Below are 15,708 nucleotides of genomic sequence, written 5' to 3'. Positions count from 1 at the left end.
TATGTTTTACATGTTGCAAGGACATGATTTTTGGGGGGCCAAATGGTAGAATGTCATGGGTTGAATCGTACCCCCAAAAATGTGTGTATCAATTTGGCTAGGCCATGAGTCCTGGTATTGTGTGATTGTCCACCATTTTGTCATCTGATGTGATTTTCCTATGTGTTGTGAATCCTGCCTATACGATATTAAAGGGGGGGGTGGGCGACAGTTATGTTGATGAGGTAGGACTCAATCTATGGGGTTGGATTGTGTCTTGCGCCAGTTTCTTTTGGGATATAAAAGAGAGAAGCAAGCAGAGAGACGGGGAAACCTCATACCACCGAGAAAGCAGTGCCGGGAGCAGAGCACGTCCTTTGGACCTGGGATTCCTGCACAGAGAAGCTCCTAGCCCAGGGGAAGACTGATGACAAGGACCTTCCTCCAGAGCCAACAGAGGGAGAAAGCCTTCCCCTGGAGCTTGATGCCCTGAATTTGAAGTTTTAGCCTACTGGACTGTGAGGGAATAAACTTCTGTTTTGTTAAAGCCACCCACTTGCAGTATTTCTGTTACAGCAGTACTGGATAACTAAGACAGTATGTTAGCTTGAAAACAAAACAGAAATTCATCTTAACGTTATTTTTTTTAATCATGAGTTAATTTGTTTTGAAATTTCATGTAAATTGAAAAAGAGTGTGAGATTTTTGCATTCATCAAAAGATGACAGAGGAAGACCTCCACTTCTAGGAAGATGGAGTAGACGTATGTTTCCCTAGTCCTGCTTAGCACAACTAAAACCTGTGTACGTTATATGGAAAACAAACGTAAGAAGTCTCTGAAACATGGAAAGAAGGCAGACCACCTAGGAGCCTCAGGACCTGAGGAAAGAAATGATGGTTGACCAGCAGGCCACTGGTGGGAATGTAAAATGCTACATCCACTCTAGAAAATAGTTTGGCAGATTCCTAAAAACCAAAAGTGCATTTACTATAAGACCTGGAAATTGCACTGTCGGGCATTTATCCCAGAGAAATGAAAGCTTATGTCCACATAAAAGCCTGTACATCATTCTGCCTCACAGCTTTGTTTGTAACAGTCAAAAACTGGGATCAACCCAGATGTCCATCAATGGGTAAATGGTTAAACAAGCTGTGGCATATCCATAACATGGAATACTACTCAGCAATAAAAAAGACACGAACTCTTTATACATGCAACAGCCCTAATGAATCCCCGGGGTATTATGCAGAGTGAAAAACAGCCAATCTCAAAAAGTCACATAATTTTATGATTTTTTTTTTATTTACACAACATTCTCTAAATGACAAAATTATAGAGATAGAAAACAGATTTGTGGTTGCTAGGGATTACAGATGGTACAGGAGTGAGTCAGGTGAGTAGGTGTCACTATAAGAGGGTAGCATGAGGGAGATCTTTGTGGTTATTGAACTTCTGCGTCTTGATTGTGGCAGTGGCTACACAAATCTATACACAAAATGATGTCAAAATATACACACATATTGTTCCAATGTCATTGGGGGAACCTGGGTGAAGGGCACATGGGACTTCTCTGTACTACCTTTGTAACTTCCTATGAATCTATAATTAGTTAAATATAAAAAGTAAAAAGAAACAAAGGAGATAATTTGAAAAACACTGGTAGAGGGAAAAAAACATCGACAGCCAATTAAAAGGGCAAGAGACTCTTGTTAATCTCAGTTTTGAGACTGATGTCACATTCTATTGGAATAAACTTCAGTTCAAAGGTTATACTTTCATTTTTAAACCCTGAGTTTCTACTTTTTGAAGTTTGGTGGCAGTGTCATTTGGGTTCATAAAAATGTAGAAAAATAACACAAAGTCTTTCCTTTTCTAATCCTGATCCATTGATATTTATTTAGAGAAATTGTCTCAATAAAATATTTGGCCTAAATTCATAGTACTTTTCACTGGAATTAAATGTTTTGGGGGGAAGGGGTGGAGCATTTACACTGGAAAAGTAAACTCCACCATCCACAATGATCCAGTGATGTTTACAGTACCTTTTTGGCTTTTTTTCTGTGTATAAGCAATATAACCATTGCTTGAGTATCACTAGGTTCACTGTTCTCTCAGAACACATGCTCAGGAAAATGTGCTAATCATCTAGAAACAATGGAAACCTTAAAGAACAGTGGCTTAAACATGACTGAGAAAGTAATTTTTTCTAAAGTAAGAGATGTGCAAAGGTAGGCAATTCAGAGATGAGAGTAGCAGCTCCAACGTCACAAGTGATGAACTTCAGCATTAACATCCACGTTCAAGATTACCTCATTGTTCAGTATGGCTACTGGGGCTCCAGCCATCATGTCCACATTACCAGCAGGAAGCAGGAAATGGAAAGATAAATGTGTATACTTATCTCTTTCTTAAGGACAGTTCTTCAAAATTCCAACCCATCTCTCACAACACATAGGCCATGCGGAGTAAAATTGGGTTCTGTTATTAAGGAAGAAAGAGAGAATGGATATTAGTTAGGCAGCTAGCAGACTCTGTCAAAAATGAAGATAATTATAGCTAACATTAAGGATTAGAAAGCCCAAAGAATACCTAGGCAGGCCAAAAATATCTGATACCTGGCAAACACTGTCTTCAGCAATAAAGAAAACAGCCTCTCATAGAGCTGGATCTTGGAAAAATATATAACCATTGAAGTTCTGTCAACAAGAAATTAGAGAATTAGACTGAAAAACAATTTGTGAGGATTTCAGATTGTCAGGTGCCAAATTCAAACTGAACGTGAAGAATGACACACAGTTGTTCACAGTAAGCATACATGGTAGTTCAGCCTGTACCTGCCGAAAGTGGCTCACCCAGTAGATAAAAAGTTTCATTGACAAGACCTTACAAGTTTTATAATAAATAGCAAGACAGTCTTACTGGCGACAAATATATTGGGGACATTTTCTCTAAACTCTGGGGCAGGGACGTTGGGGGAGAAGGTTGTTTGTGAATGAGCATTTCTCTGAAAATAAGACAAGGTACCATTTTTATTGCCATTTTATGAATAAGGAAACTGAGACTTAATGAAATTAAGCCACTTACCAAGCTCCCACAGTAAAAAGGTGGCAGACTCTTGATTCTTTGTAACCAGTAAACTACACTAACATCTGCTGCACAAATCACGGTTACCTAAAATATAGTTTAGCTGTATGTATAGTCTAGGTATAAAAGGCACTTGCTGCTCCTTTCTAGGAACAGATTCTTTTCCAGCCAGCTTAGACCGTTAATATTATTCAAGGCTAATGGAAAATATGGTTTCTGAAAAATACTGTATGGTTAACTGGGAGAACTGAGCCTGCTAGTGCCTTGGGAGATTTCATAGCCAATTGAGTCTACCTCCGAGGGATCCATCTTACTCTCCAGAGAGGAAGAGTCCAGCTGCATCTTTCCTCCAGCTTTTGGACCAGCTGCTCCAAAGTGCTTTGCTTGCAGGGGCAGCTACTGCCAGCTCTTTCCACTAAAGATAAAGGATCCTAATTATGGTAAGTATTCCTGCTGGAGAGCACCCCTGGTGGCACAGTTGTTAAGCACTCAGCTGCTAAGCAAAAGGTCAGTGGTTCGAACCCGCCAGCTGCTCCGTGGGAGAAAGATGTGGTAGTCTGCTTCCGTGAAGATAACAGCCTTGGAAACCTTATGGAGCAGTTCTACCCCGTCCTGTCCTATAGCGTAGCTACGAATACAGAATCAACTCAACAGCAACAGGTTTGGTGTTTTGTTTTGTTTTGGTTTACTCCTGCTGGTAACCATACCTTTCTGCAGTTGTTTGTTTCTTTTATTTAAAAACATTTTGACAGCTCTCTGCTGTCTCTGCTTCTGTGAATAATCACGCTTAATGATAAAGTATAACCTGAACATTCAAACGCACGTTTACTTCTATACGTCTTTTTGCCCTGAATAGTCACAGCTACAAAGACATCAGTTTTGAATGTGAGCATATGGTTCTGAGAACTTCATATTTCAAATCCACAATTCAACTTAAGAATTGAACATAATGTTTTCTTTAACACCGATGATACATAAAACTGTTTCTTAAAAAATATAAAAACCTGGACTTGAGCTGTGGGGTTGGAGCTTTGAAGCTTTTTAGGGTTGGAGTTTTATGTTGAAAAAATTATGTCTGACAGCAAGAGAATGCATGCCTGAAATAGTGTCTAAATTTGCAATGCGTCTGTTCGGTCCTTAAAAGAAATGTGTGGGTAAATGTTTCTCGATTGTCTAACATGTGACCTTTAGTACATTGCAGTGCGCTCACTCTTATTTGTCTGGATAGTATAACAATGCCTTCCTTGCTGGTCTTTAGCTTCTCCAATTCCTGACTAAAGCCCTTTTTGGTGTGTTATGTTTTAAAGCGATGGCAGAGAGGCACAGGAGTCACACATAATTGCATATCACTCTAGAGTTACTTGGAACCCTGTGGAACACCTGATACTCAGTGTTTGTGCCACACAAAGAACAGAAATACAGCCATTTGAAAAATCTTTCATTTAAATGTATTGCTAACAAATGATGCCAAATACTCCCTGTCTTACTTGCCCAAAACGGAAGCATTCAATTTATCCATTAATGGTGAGCCCAGGGAGCCGCAGTCCAACTTCCTCCCACTGTGCCCAAACTGTTCTTAATAGACCATCTCTTTGAGTAAAGAGAGGAGTTCAGGCGTCATGCAGAAGTAAATTCTTGCCTTAATTTAAAAGCCTTACAAGAAATGGAAGATGCATGGTGAGACTCTGGAGAACTCCCTGTGGAGACTTCCTCTTCTTATTGCATGTAAAAATGAGTATCTTATGGAGAAAGGGAAAGATAAAGCCAAAGAGCATAAGTACACTGAATTCCTTAAAATCTGTTCCTCGTCCATCCCAGACAGGAGAATCTCTCTGTGGATGCTGGAGAATCTCTCTGTGGATGCTACAGACCTCTCTTTCTGCTGCCTTCTAGTTACTCTTAGCATTCTACTTTACTTTTTGTAATCCATCCTCCATTTTGCCTCCTTATTTAGGTTTCACTCCCTAATTTGCTATTCTAAGTTTCTCAGCAAAAATCTTATTAATCTGACCCATAATAATGATATATAAAGGAAAGTGTAATAAAATGAAGTTGGGATGAAACTAAGTACCTTGAAAAACCAAAAATTTCTAATTACATAGGAATAAACATGAGAAAGAGAAAAGATTGAAGTTGTCACAGATTTCGTTTTACTTGGATCCACAATCAACACCCATGGAAACAGCAGTCAAGGAATCAAATGCGGCATTGCATTGGGCAAATTGGCCCAAACACTTCTTTAAAGTGTTTGAAAATAAAGATGTCACTTTGAGGACTAACATGCACCTGACCCAAGCCATGGTATTTTCAGTCACCTCATATGTATGTGAAAGCTGGACAACAAATAAGGAAGACCAAAGAAGAATTGAGGCCTTTGAATTATGGTGTTGCCGAAGAATGTTAAATATACCGTGGATTGCCAGAAGAGCAAACAAATCTGTCTTCAAAGAAATACAGAGTGTTACTTGGAAGCGAGGATGGCAAGACTCCATCTCATACACTTTGGACATGTTTTCAGGAGGGACCAGTCCCTAGAGAAGGACATCATGCTTGGTAAAGTGAAGGGTCAGCAAAAAAGAAGAAGATTCTCAACCAGATGGACTGACACAGTGGCTACATCAATGGGCTCAAGTATAACAACAGTTGTGAGGATGGTGCAGGATCTGGCAGTGTTTCGTTCTGTTGTACATAGCGTACAACATGAGTCAGAGCCGACTCAACGGCACCTAACAGCAACAAGCATGAGAAACTTCCAAATGTAATTTTTAAAATATTCGTATATTTTATGATTTTAAATAACTCTTGCAAATCTTAGCGACCTTATAGGACAGAGTAGAACTGCCCCCATAGGGTTTCCAATGCTTTTAATCTTTATGGAAGCAGACTGCGACTTCTTTCTCCCATGGAGCAACTGGTGATTTTGAATTGCCAAACTTTCAGTTAGCAGCCGAGCGCTTAACCATTGCATCACCAGGGCTCCTGGTGGAATATATATGTATATATACATATGTATATATACATACACACACACGTATATATATTTATATATATATTCTATGCTTATCTTTCTAAGAAAACCAGATAGTCCTCATTGATAAGGCAGTGAGCTTTTAACTTTGAAGTCTCGTGAAATTTTGAAGAAAAATTTTAAGGCTGAAAGAGACATTAGAGATTATCTGGTCCCATTTCCAAAATTGTTTCTTACAGCACTACTCTCCCAACTCTATGCAATGTTGCTTGTAATAGAAACTGAACACAATTCTCAACGCTCTTCTCTCACTGCAGTCAATGCATTTCTAATGTCCCAGATCACAGCAAGTTCACCAGTTTGACAGCGGATGTGCTTTTAGCATGCTTGCTTTCCTGTTAGTGGCAGGATAACCTCTGTGTACTATGATAACCCGCACAAGTGCAGATTTTTATTCCAAGTCCACTGGTAGTGTAGCAACTCCATATGCACGCTGTGTTGGAACACCTTAGCATAGACATGTAACTGCATTACTCACTGGTAGAGCTCATTCCTGTGCTTGGTTTTGTAATGAACTGAGGAGGGTCCTTTGGCCTTGCAGGTATTGTTACTTTTTATAAGAGTTCAAAATCCAGCAAGGTCATTAACAGAATCAGTTCATCAGTAAGTACATCCATTGAAAAGCAAGGAATTGCATTTCTGTTGCAGGTGTAAGCTTTGGGAGGCCTTCTTCCCTATACATCTGCCTAGAATGTCTTATTGCTGCTATGAGAATAAAGGGAGGGCCATTTGGCATAAAGATATGCTTTTCCTTCTGGCTTTGCCTTAAAACACCTTCAAGTGTGAGGAAGATGAGAGGAACCATATGCTACCTATACCATGCACTAGCCTACTTTGCCACACATACAAGACTTCTCTGTGCTCTTGAGTACATGGGAAATAAAGTTGCAATGAGTTGGAAACTCCTATCTCAGCAAACACATTGGTAAGTTGGTAACTATTTGAAACATGTTTTGGAGTATTGGCTTGCCCTGAGTCAGAATAAAGTGGACTTCACAATTCCAAGTTGATGCCCTGCAAAGAATGACTTTATATCATTCTTTGTATCAAGTGGAAAATAAAAATAAAATAGAATTTATGTCAGGAAAGACCATCAAGGTCAACCTGGATCTCTTGGTTAATGCAGTGAATGGGACACCGTTCATCATCCACTGATGTTAGGACTGCCTCCCTTAAGTTCACTCCTATTCCACTGCTTGCGTGTGTGTATATGTGTATGTATGCGTGTATGTTGTTAAATCCCACAGCTCATGAGATACCTGTAGTTGGCTTGAGATACTCACCAATTCCTCAAGAGTAATATCAAACTTTAGAGCCAAAAGTTCTAGTTTAGTCACTGGGTTCCCATCTTCTTCCAAAACTCTGATTTGGCATCACAGTTTGAGGGTGGGAAGGGGAGAAGTAATACAGGAGTAACTGGTTGTAACTGTTTCTCACAATTTAAATGTTGATGTACGATATCCAGGCAAATGGTTGCCCTTTGGTAAAATGTGCATGCTTAGCTTCTTACATGTTAAAGGAAAAAAAAAAAAAAGACACCTCAGTAATAAACACCTCTTCAATTTAGTTTTCAAAACAAAACTTTGTGGAGTTTTTTTTTTTTTTTCCTTTACACCTTGCAAATAGGAAGCAAATACAGCTGTGTGAAAAGTGTTGCCAAGATGGGCAGATTTTAAAGCTAACAGCTTTACAGAAAAATAAGTACTTAGTCTGTAAGTATGTGCATGAGCATGTGAGCAGATATACACATACACACACCCCACGTCTAATTAAAATAATGTACCAGGACTTGTTTTCTTAAGTGTGTTTTTTATCTGTCTTATCACTTTCCAAAATAAAAGCTACTTGGCATTAGGTTAAAGGCTCCATATGACTCCATAATGATTCTCAGATTAATTTGCTTGTGTTTAGGGTAGCCTCAGGAGTCCCTGGGTGGTGCAAATAGTTAAGCGCTTGTCTACTAGCCAAAAGATTGTTGCTTCAAACCCACCCAGAAGCTCCTCAGAAGATAGGCCTGGTGTTCTCTTCTGAAAGGTCACAGACTTGAAAACCCTATGGAGCAGTTCTACTCTGCACATGTGAGGTCGCCATGAGTTGACGTCAACTCCACCACAAATAACAACAGGGTAGCCTCAAACTTTCTTCCCTATGTTATTCAGTATTCGTTAAATTTTTATATGGTACAAGTAACCTTACCAAGATTAATAGAAAAAAAAATACCTCCCCTCTAGGATCAAGTTTTAGTAACCCCCAGGCAAAATTTCTTTCCTTTCTGGATAGTAGCAACCAACCAGATACAGTAAATATGACATATTTGGCAGTTGTTGCTATCCTGTTTTTGAGTAAAAGAGACAACTGAAGGAGCTATACAAACCCCTTCCAGTTCCAGGATTCCTTGATCCAATGGAATATTGAAATATTATTAAATAAAATTCTTCCACTTTTTTAATTATCAGTTCCCACACCTCAGACCTGCAGTTTGCTATCAAGAATCCAAGTAGTTTTACAAGCAGAAAATGTGAAGGAGGTTGAAGGAGCACATAATAGTCACTCAAAAGGGTAGCATTCATTGCCAAAAACCTGGCTGTTGAACAGGCATGACAAATTGCTCAACTGTTGCAGCAGCTTATTCGAGGGCAAGTGGCCATCTCCAGAGGAAACCAAAGGATAATAGTTCAACTTGAAACCCAAAAGGTAAGAATGCTGAGGCAAAGGGTGTTTTGTTGACCTACAGAGTAAGTTTTAGATTTGCATTCCTAATGGTGGAGGTAGCTAATTACCAGTGTTAAAATGTAAAGTGATCTCCCTAAAGGAGGGGGAGAAGAGGCTTAAGGAATACCTCCCCGTGTCTAAAGTAATTAGGGAGGATGAAAGCTCATAAAGATCACGAAGAAAACAGAATGGAAGGAGTGTCAGTGAACAAAATATTATTTGGCTGATGGTGCAAGGGATAGAGTTCATCTTATGAAAATCTGGAAGAAAATGTTTGAAAAGAGATTTTCCAGTCTGATTAGGAAAGCTTCAAATAGAAAACTATACACAGAGAGAAAATGCTTTTATGGTACTGAATCCAGGGGATAACAGTGCACAGGATAAAGAAAGAAAAGAATTTAGAGAAGGATCTCATTAATTTTCATGAGAAAAATAATAGGAAAGATATTTGGCATCCGTAGTTTAGCCTCAGATGTCTTATACTGAGGAAACCCTGGTGGTGTAGTGGTTAAGAGCTACCACTGCTAACCAAAAGTTCGGCAGTTCGAATCCACCAGTTGCTCCTTGGAAACCATATGGGGCAGTCTTACTCTGTCCTATAGGGTTGCTATGAGTTGGAATTGACTCGGCAGAAATGGGGTTTTTTTTGGGGGGGTCTTATACTGAGATAGGGAAGAAACAGGGACTGAGCCCCTAGGCAAGGAGCCCTGCAACACCTGCAACTTGCAACTTACTTACGATACTATGTGCCTGGCTAATGCAAAACCCTCATCCTGGAATGTGCAATAAGGACAGAACAAACAATATACTCCCTTGTAAGATGTTTTTCAGAAGGACTAGATCTGGTCCCTGGAGCATGCGCAGACATCTGCAAGGTGACCGAAGGATGACTTCCGCCCGATGCAAATACCTGGGACAGGAATCGAACTGGCACTGCAGGGGGACTGCGCAGGTACGACACCCCGTAATAAGTTCTGCCACCCAGTCGCAGGAACCTTTGCTACGGGTTCCATCTTGGGTTCCAGATGCTTCTGTAGCATAATTTAGTATGCACAGCCATTCTGAGAAGCACCCGCCCCTTGAAAGAAACCTACTAAATATTCATTACCCTATTATCCTCGCCAAACCCCCGGAAAAACCTTGTTCCGGGGAACAGAACCTAGCTTTGTTTGGTCCCTCTCTGTTCCCCCGTTCGCGAGCCTTCACTTTCTTTCTGTCGCTAATAAACCTTTCTTGGTGTGGAACCTCTGAGCCTCTTCTGGTCTTTCTTGGTCAGTAGAAGGCAAGAACCTAGGCAGGGCTTAGTCTGGAGCTGGGAAGAATTGCCCTGTAACAATACCGATGAAGATAGTGTGGGTACTAAGCAAAAGCAGCTTGAAATTCTCACACAGAGAAGTTAAATACAGTTGAATAGGTGTCACTAAGGCTTGATGGGAAAAATTGCAATTAAAGGTAATAATCTGTTCAAAAATAGATTTAACAGGAGGAAGAGCATGAGATGTTGCAAAGGTATACAGCATTAAGAAAATCCGGTAATCTAGAGGCAGAAGCACAGTGAGGATAAATACCAAAATAACATAATTCTGAGAATCCTATACAATTTACTTGGCCACGTGGAAGATATGGGCAATACTTCTCTACTACCTATCACACAACCAGAACTTTAGCAAAAATATCTTAATGAGGATTTCAATTTCAAGAAATATGCCTAAATCTCGGTGTTTTGAAGGCAGAGCATATGATGCGTTCTTGACTTGCCTGAAGATATTACCTCATATGTACTTGAAGAAGCAATGAAGGAAAAGGCTTCTCTGGAACTAGGATTGCCAAGAACTTGCATTGTAGTAAGACAGTTTCATGTCATCAAAACACACAGCAAAAATGATCTTTGATTATTTTGTGGATTAAATGCTAAAATATGATTATGGATCATACTATCAGTGGATTCTGAAGCACTGGGCAAGACACTAAACAAAAGATATTGATTCAAAGCAACAATTATTTCTGCAGCAGGAAAAGAGATACAGATACCTTTGATTAGCTTAAATAGCCCTAAGTCATATAAGTTTTAGAAACACTTAAAAGCACGCACAAATAATTTTTATCCCAAGAAACGAAAACATTAAGTGACACAGTGATGATGTCAGCTAAGTATGTCTATCTAAAAATAGACTTCAACCTGCTAACTCAAAAACCAGGAGTATAAAGTTTAGGCAATCAAAATCTAGTAGCAAAGAGCAAAACTAGAAGAATGCCAGACCTGCACAGAATTTTATGCACGGAACCTCCTGTCATGACCTCTTATTTGTCACAGAAATTTAAAACCAAGCAACTAGGCTGACTCCTCAAGGGACCTGGGGATGTCCCCATTCTTCATGTGGTCCCTTGCAAAATTATGCACTTCTTATTGACTGAATATAAAGATAATTCTGGCAACTGCCTATGCTAGTTGCCAGTGGGAAACTAACTGCAGAGCAGAAGAGGAGATTTTTAAGAGAATTTATCAAAATAATTACAGGAGAATATCTTCATTAAAAAAATAAATTGGTATAATTAGAATAGAATCATAATTCTTTCACAAGTGCTTTTATGTACACTCTATCTTTGTTACCTTTAACAATTTGACATTCAGTTAAAGTTAAGTGCTGCTTCCAGAGTGTGGAAAAATTCTGATTTACTGTTCTATTCAACTCTTAGCTTAGTGGGAAATGATGCAAAATTAGTGACTTTTAGCAATAGATTATCTCTCTTTGTTAAATTTTATCCACTCTCTGCAAATAAATAAAGCAGAAAAATTGAGAGAAGATAGGTACCCTTTCAAAGTATAAACAATAGTGTCTTCCCTATATGACAAATAAATACTAAAAATTAAAGTGGAAAGAACAAGTGTTGAAAGAGAAGAGCCTAATGGTAGTTGCCAGTTATAATTCAGTATGTTTGAAACTCCTTCTGTTTGAAATGCAAATATTTCTTAATCCTCAAATCCTTTCTAACAAAGGCATTATATGAAAATATAATGAGAGATTTTTTTTTTATAATTGTGCTTTGAAATCCTTCAAAATAGATTCTCTAAGACCCTGATAAGATAAGCATTATCATGATTGGCATGTACATGTCCATGTTAAAAATCCATGTTACAAGGGGATAAATAGAAGCTGTGAGAAGCCATAATACACAAAATACATAAAAACTGGAAGCAGGCATTTCTAAAGCACTTTCCCAAGTAGAAGAGTTCAAAACTCCACCTCATTCCCCTAATATTTTTGATGAGGAGTCCATACTGGTTAGCAGAAACTTTTTTTTCCCCAGAATGATTTCATCTTGTTTGACTTCCCTCTCTTTTTTTAGATTCCATAACTACATTTCCTTCATCGGGTCTTTTCTATATTAATATAAGTACCAAGCAGGAGTAAATGTCTACCACGGATTAAACTTCCTGTACCTTTATATATATGCCTTCTGAAAATGAAATAAGAAAACAAAACTTTTAAAATAATAAATTAATCCAAATGCAAAATATCATCCAGAACAACAACAACAAAAAAAACCATTGGAATATCAAAACTAACAAAAACTACCGAGTAGATAATAACACGTGCTCGTATTTGAAATACTTTACAACCAGTAAGTTATTTGCATTTTCCTCTTCCCACTTTGCAAATGGGGAAGGTTAACGCAGCAGGAAAAATGTTCTGGCCCAAGGTGTACAATGTACTGCTCTTACCTTTTAAACTATTTGGTGTGTCATGGTTTAATTTAGCAACTTTTAACTCTGCCAATTCAGATTTGGGAGGAGCCTCAAAAAACTCTGATGATGGTAACATAACAATAAATGAAATGTATTGAACAATGCAAAACCTTAAACCAGTACCTATTAATTCTCTGACACACCGAGAAATTATGACTCTTGGAGGTATAATCATAGCTTAACTCTACTTAAATTTAATGCGTAAATAAATAAATGAAGATGAATTCAAATGACTTTTCCTGGGTTTATTGTAGTTAAGAAATCATTTAATAGTATCTGTGGGTGTGAATAGTGGAAGCCTAGGACGGGAGGATGCAGAGGGGAGCTCATTTGATGGAATTTATGAAGCCAAGGGTTATAAACTGAACTCTAATTTATAGAATTGGAAAACCTGATGGTGTAGTGGTTAAGAGCGAAGGGTGCTAGCCAAAATGATTACAGAATCATTAACCTTTGAGTTGGAGGCAATTTAGTGGTCACCTAAACTGCTGGTACTCATCCCAGAACTATTAAATAAGACTTTATGGGGATGGGGCAGCTAGTCTATGGATCAGAGTTTGGGAAGCCTTACCTCATCCATCCTCTATGCCACTGTGGAAATCCCCTATACAATGTCTCCAGTATACTGCCATCAACTATTGAACACGTCCAGTGACATGGAGCTTATGGATTCACTTTCTAAAATCTCTAATTGCTAACCAAATTCAACTTGACAAACATATGTTGTGTGCCTGCTGTGTTCCAGGCGCTTTATATATATTATGTCTAATTATTCCAATAACTGACTCATAGTGACCCTATAGGACAGAGTAGAACTGCACCATAGGGTTTCCAAAGCAGTAAATCTTAACAGAAGCAGACTGCCACATCTTTCTCCCACAGAGTGGCTGGTGGGCTCAAAACGCCAACCTTTCAGTTGAATAGACTTGGCACCATTGTCAAAAATCAATTGGCCTTAGATGTATGGGTAGAGTTCTGAATTTTCAATTCTATTCCATTGGTCTATACTTATACTAGTGCCACACTGTTTTGATTACTGTAGTTTTGAAGTATATTTTAAAATCAGGACTTGTGAGTCCTCCTACTTTGTTCTTTTGTTTTTCAAGATTGTTTTGGCTCTTGTAACTCCATATGAATTTTAGAATTGCCTTTTCCATTTCTGCAAAAAGGCTGTTGGACCCAATCAAGAAGTGGGCAAAGGATATGAACACACATTTCTCTGAAGAAGATATTCAGGCAGCCAACAGATACATGAGAAAATGCTCTCGATCATTAGCCATTAGAGAAATGCAAATTAAAACTACGATGAGATTCCATCTCACACCAGCAAGGCTGGCATTAATCCAAAAAACACAAAATAATAAATGTTGGAGAGGCTGCGGAGAGATTGGAACTCTCATACACTGCTGGTGGGAATGTAAAATGGTACAACCACTTTGGAAATCTATCTGGCGTTATCTTAAACAGTTAGAAATAGAACTACCATACAACCCAGAAATCCCACTTCTGGGAATATACCCTAGAGATACAAGAGCCTTCATACAAACAGATACATGCACACCCATGTTTATTGCAGCTCTGTTTACAATAGCAAAAAGTTGGAAGCAACCAAGGTGTCCATCAACGGATGAATGGGTAAATAAATTGTGGTATATTCACACAATGGAATACTACGCATCGATAAAGAACAGTGACGAATCTGTGAAACATTTCATAACCTGGAGGAACCTGGAAGGCATTATGCTGAGCGAAATGAGTCAGAGGCAAAAGGACAAATATTGTATAAGACCACTATTATAAGATCTTGAGAAATAGTAAACCTGAGAAGAACACATACTTTTGTGGTTACGAAGCGGGGAGGGAGGGAGGGTGGGAGAGGGTTTTTTATTGATTAATCAGTAGATAAGAACTGCTTTAGGTGAAGGGAAAGACAACACTCAATACATGGAAGGTCAGCTCAATTGGACTGGACCAAAAGCAAAGAAGTTTCCAGGATAAAATGAATGCTTCAAAGGTCAGGGGAGCAAGTGCGGGGGTCTGGGGAACATGGTTTGCGGGGACTTCTAAATCAATTGGCAAAATAATTCTATTATGAAATCATTCTGCATCCCACTTTGAAATGTGGCATCTGAGGTCTTAAATGCTAACAAGCGGCCATCTAAGATGCATCAATTGGTCTCAACCCACCTGGAGCAAAGGAAAATGAAGAACACCAAGGCCACACAACAACTAAGAGCCCAAGAGACAGAAAGGGCCACATGAGCCAGAGATCTACATCATCCTGAGACCAGAAGAACTAGTTGGTGCCCGGCCACAATCGATGACTGCCCTGACAGGGAGCACAGCAGAGGACCCCTGAGGGAGCAGGAGATCAGTGGGATACAGACCCCAAATTCTCATAAAAAGACCAAACTTAATGGTCTGACTGAGACTAGAGGAATCCCGGCGGCCATGCTCCCCAGACCTTCAGTTGACACAGGACAGGAACCATCCCCGAAGACAACTCATCAGAAATGAAAGGGACTGGTCAGCGGGTGGGAGAGAGACGCTGATGAAGAGTGAGCTAATTATATCAGGTGGACACTTGAGATTGTGTTGGCAACTCTTGTCTGGAGGGGGGATGGGAGGATAGAGAGAGAGGGAAGCCGGCAAAATTGTCAAGAAAGGAGAGACTGAAAGGGCTGACTCAATAGGGGGAGAGCAAGTGGGAGTACGGAGTAAGATGTATGTAAACTTATATGTGACAGACTGATTGGATTTGTGAACGTTCACTTGAAGCTTAATAAAAGTTATTAAAAAAAAAAAAAGGCTGTTGGAATTTTGATAGGATCTGCAATGAATCTATAGATTGGGGTAGTACTGACATCTTAACAATATTATAACTTCCAATCCATGAACACAGGATATATTTTCATTTAGGTCTTCTTTGATATCCTTCAGAAATGTTTTATAATTTTCAGTGTAGAAGACTTTGACTTGCTTTGTTCAAATCATTCCTAGGTATTTTACTCTTTTAGATACTATTATAAATGGAATTGTTTGCTTAATTTCCTTTTTAGGTTGTTCATTGCTGGTGCATAGAAACACAAATGATTTTTTATGTATTGATCTTGTACCTTGAAACTTTGCTGAATTCATTTATTACCTCTAGTACTT

This window comes from Loxodonta africana, chromosome X, assembly GCF_030014295.1.
Source record: "Loxodonta africana isolate mLoxAfr1 chromosome X, mLoxAfr1.hap2, whole genome shotgun sequence".
NCBI classification, from domain to species: Eukaryota; Metazoa; Chordata; class Mammalia; order Proboscidea; family Elephantidae; genus Loxodonta; species Loxodonta africana.
This window is presented reverse-complemented; position numbering follows the sequence as displayed.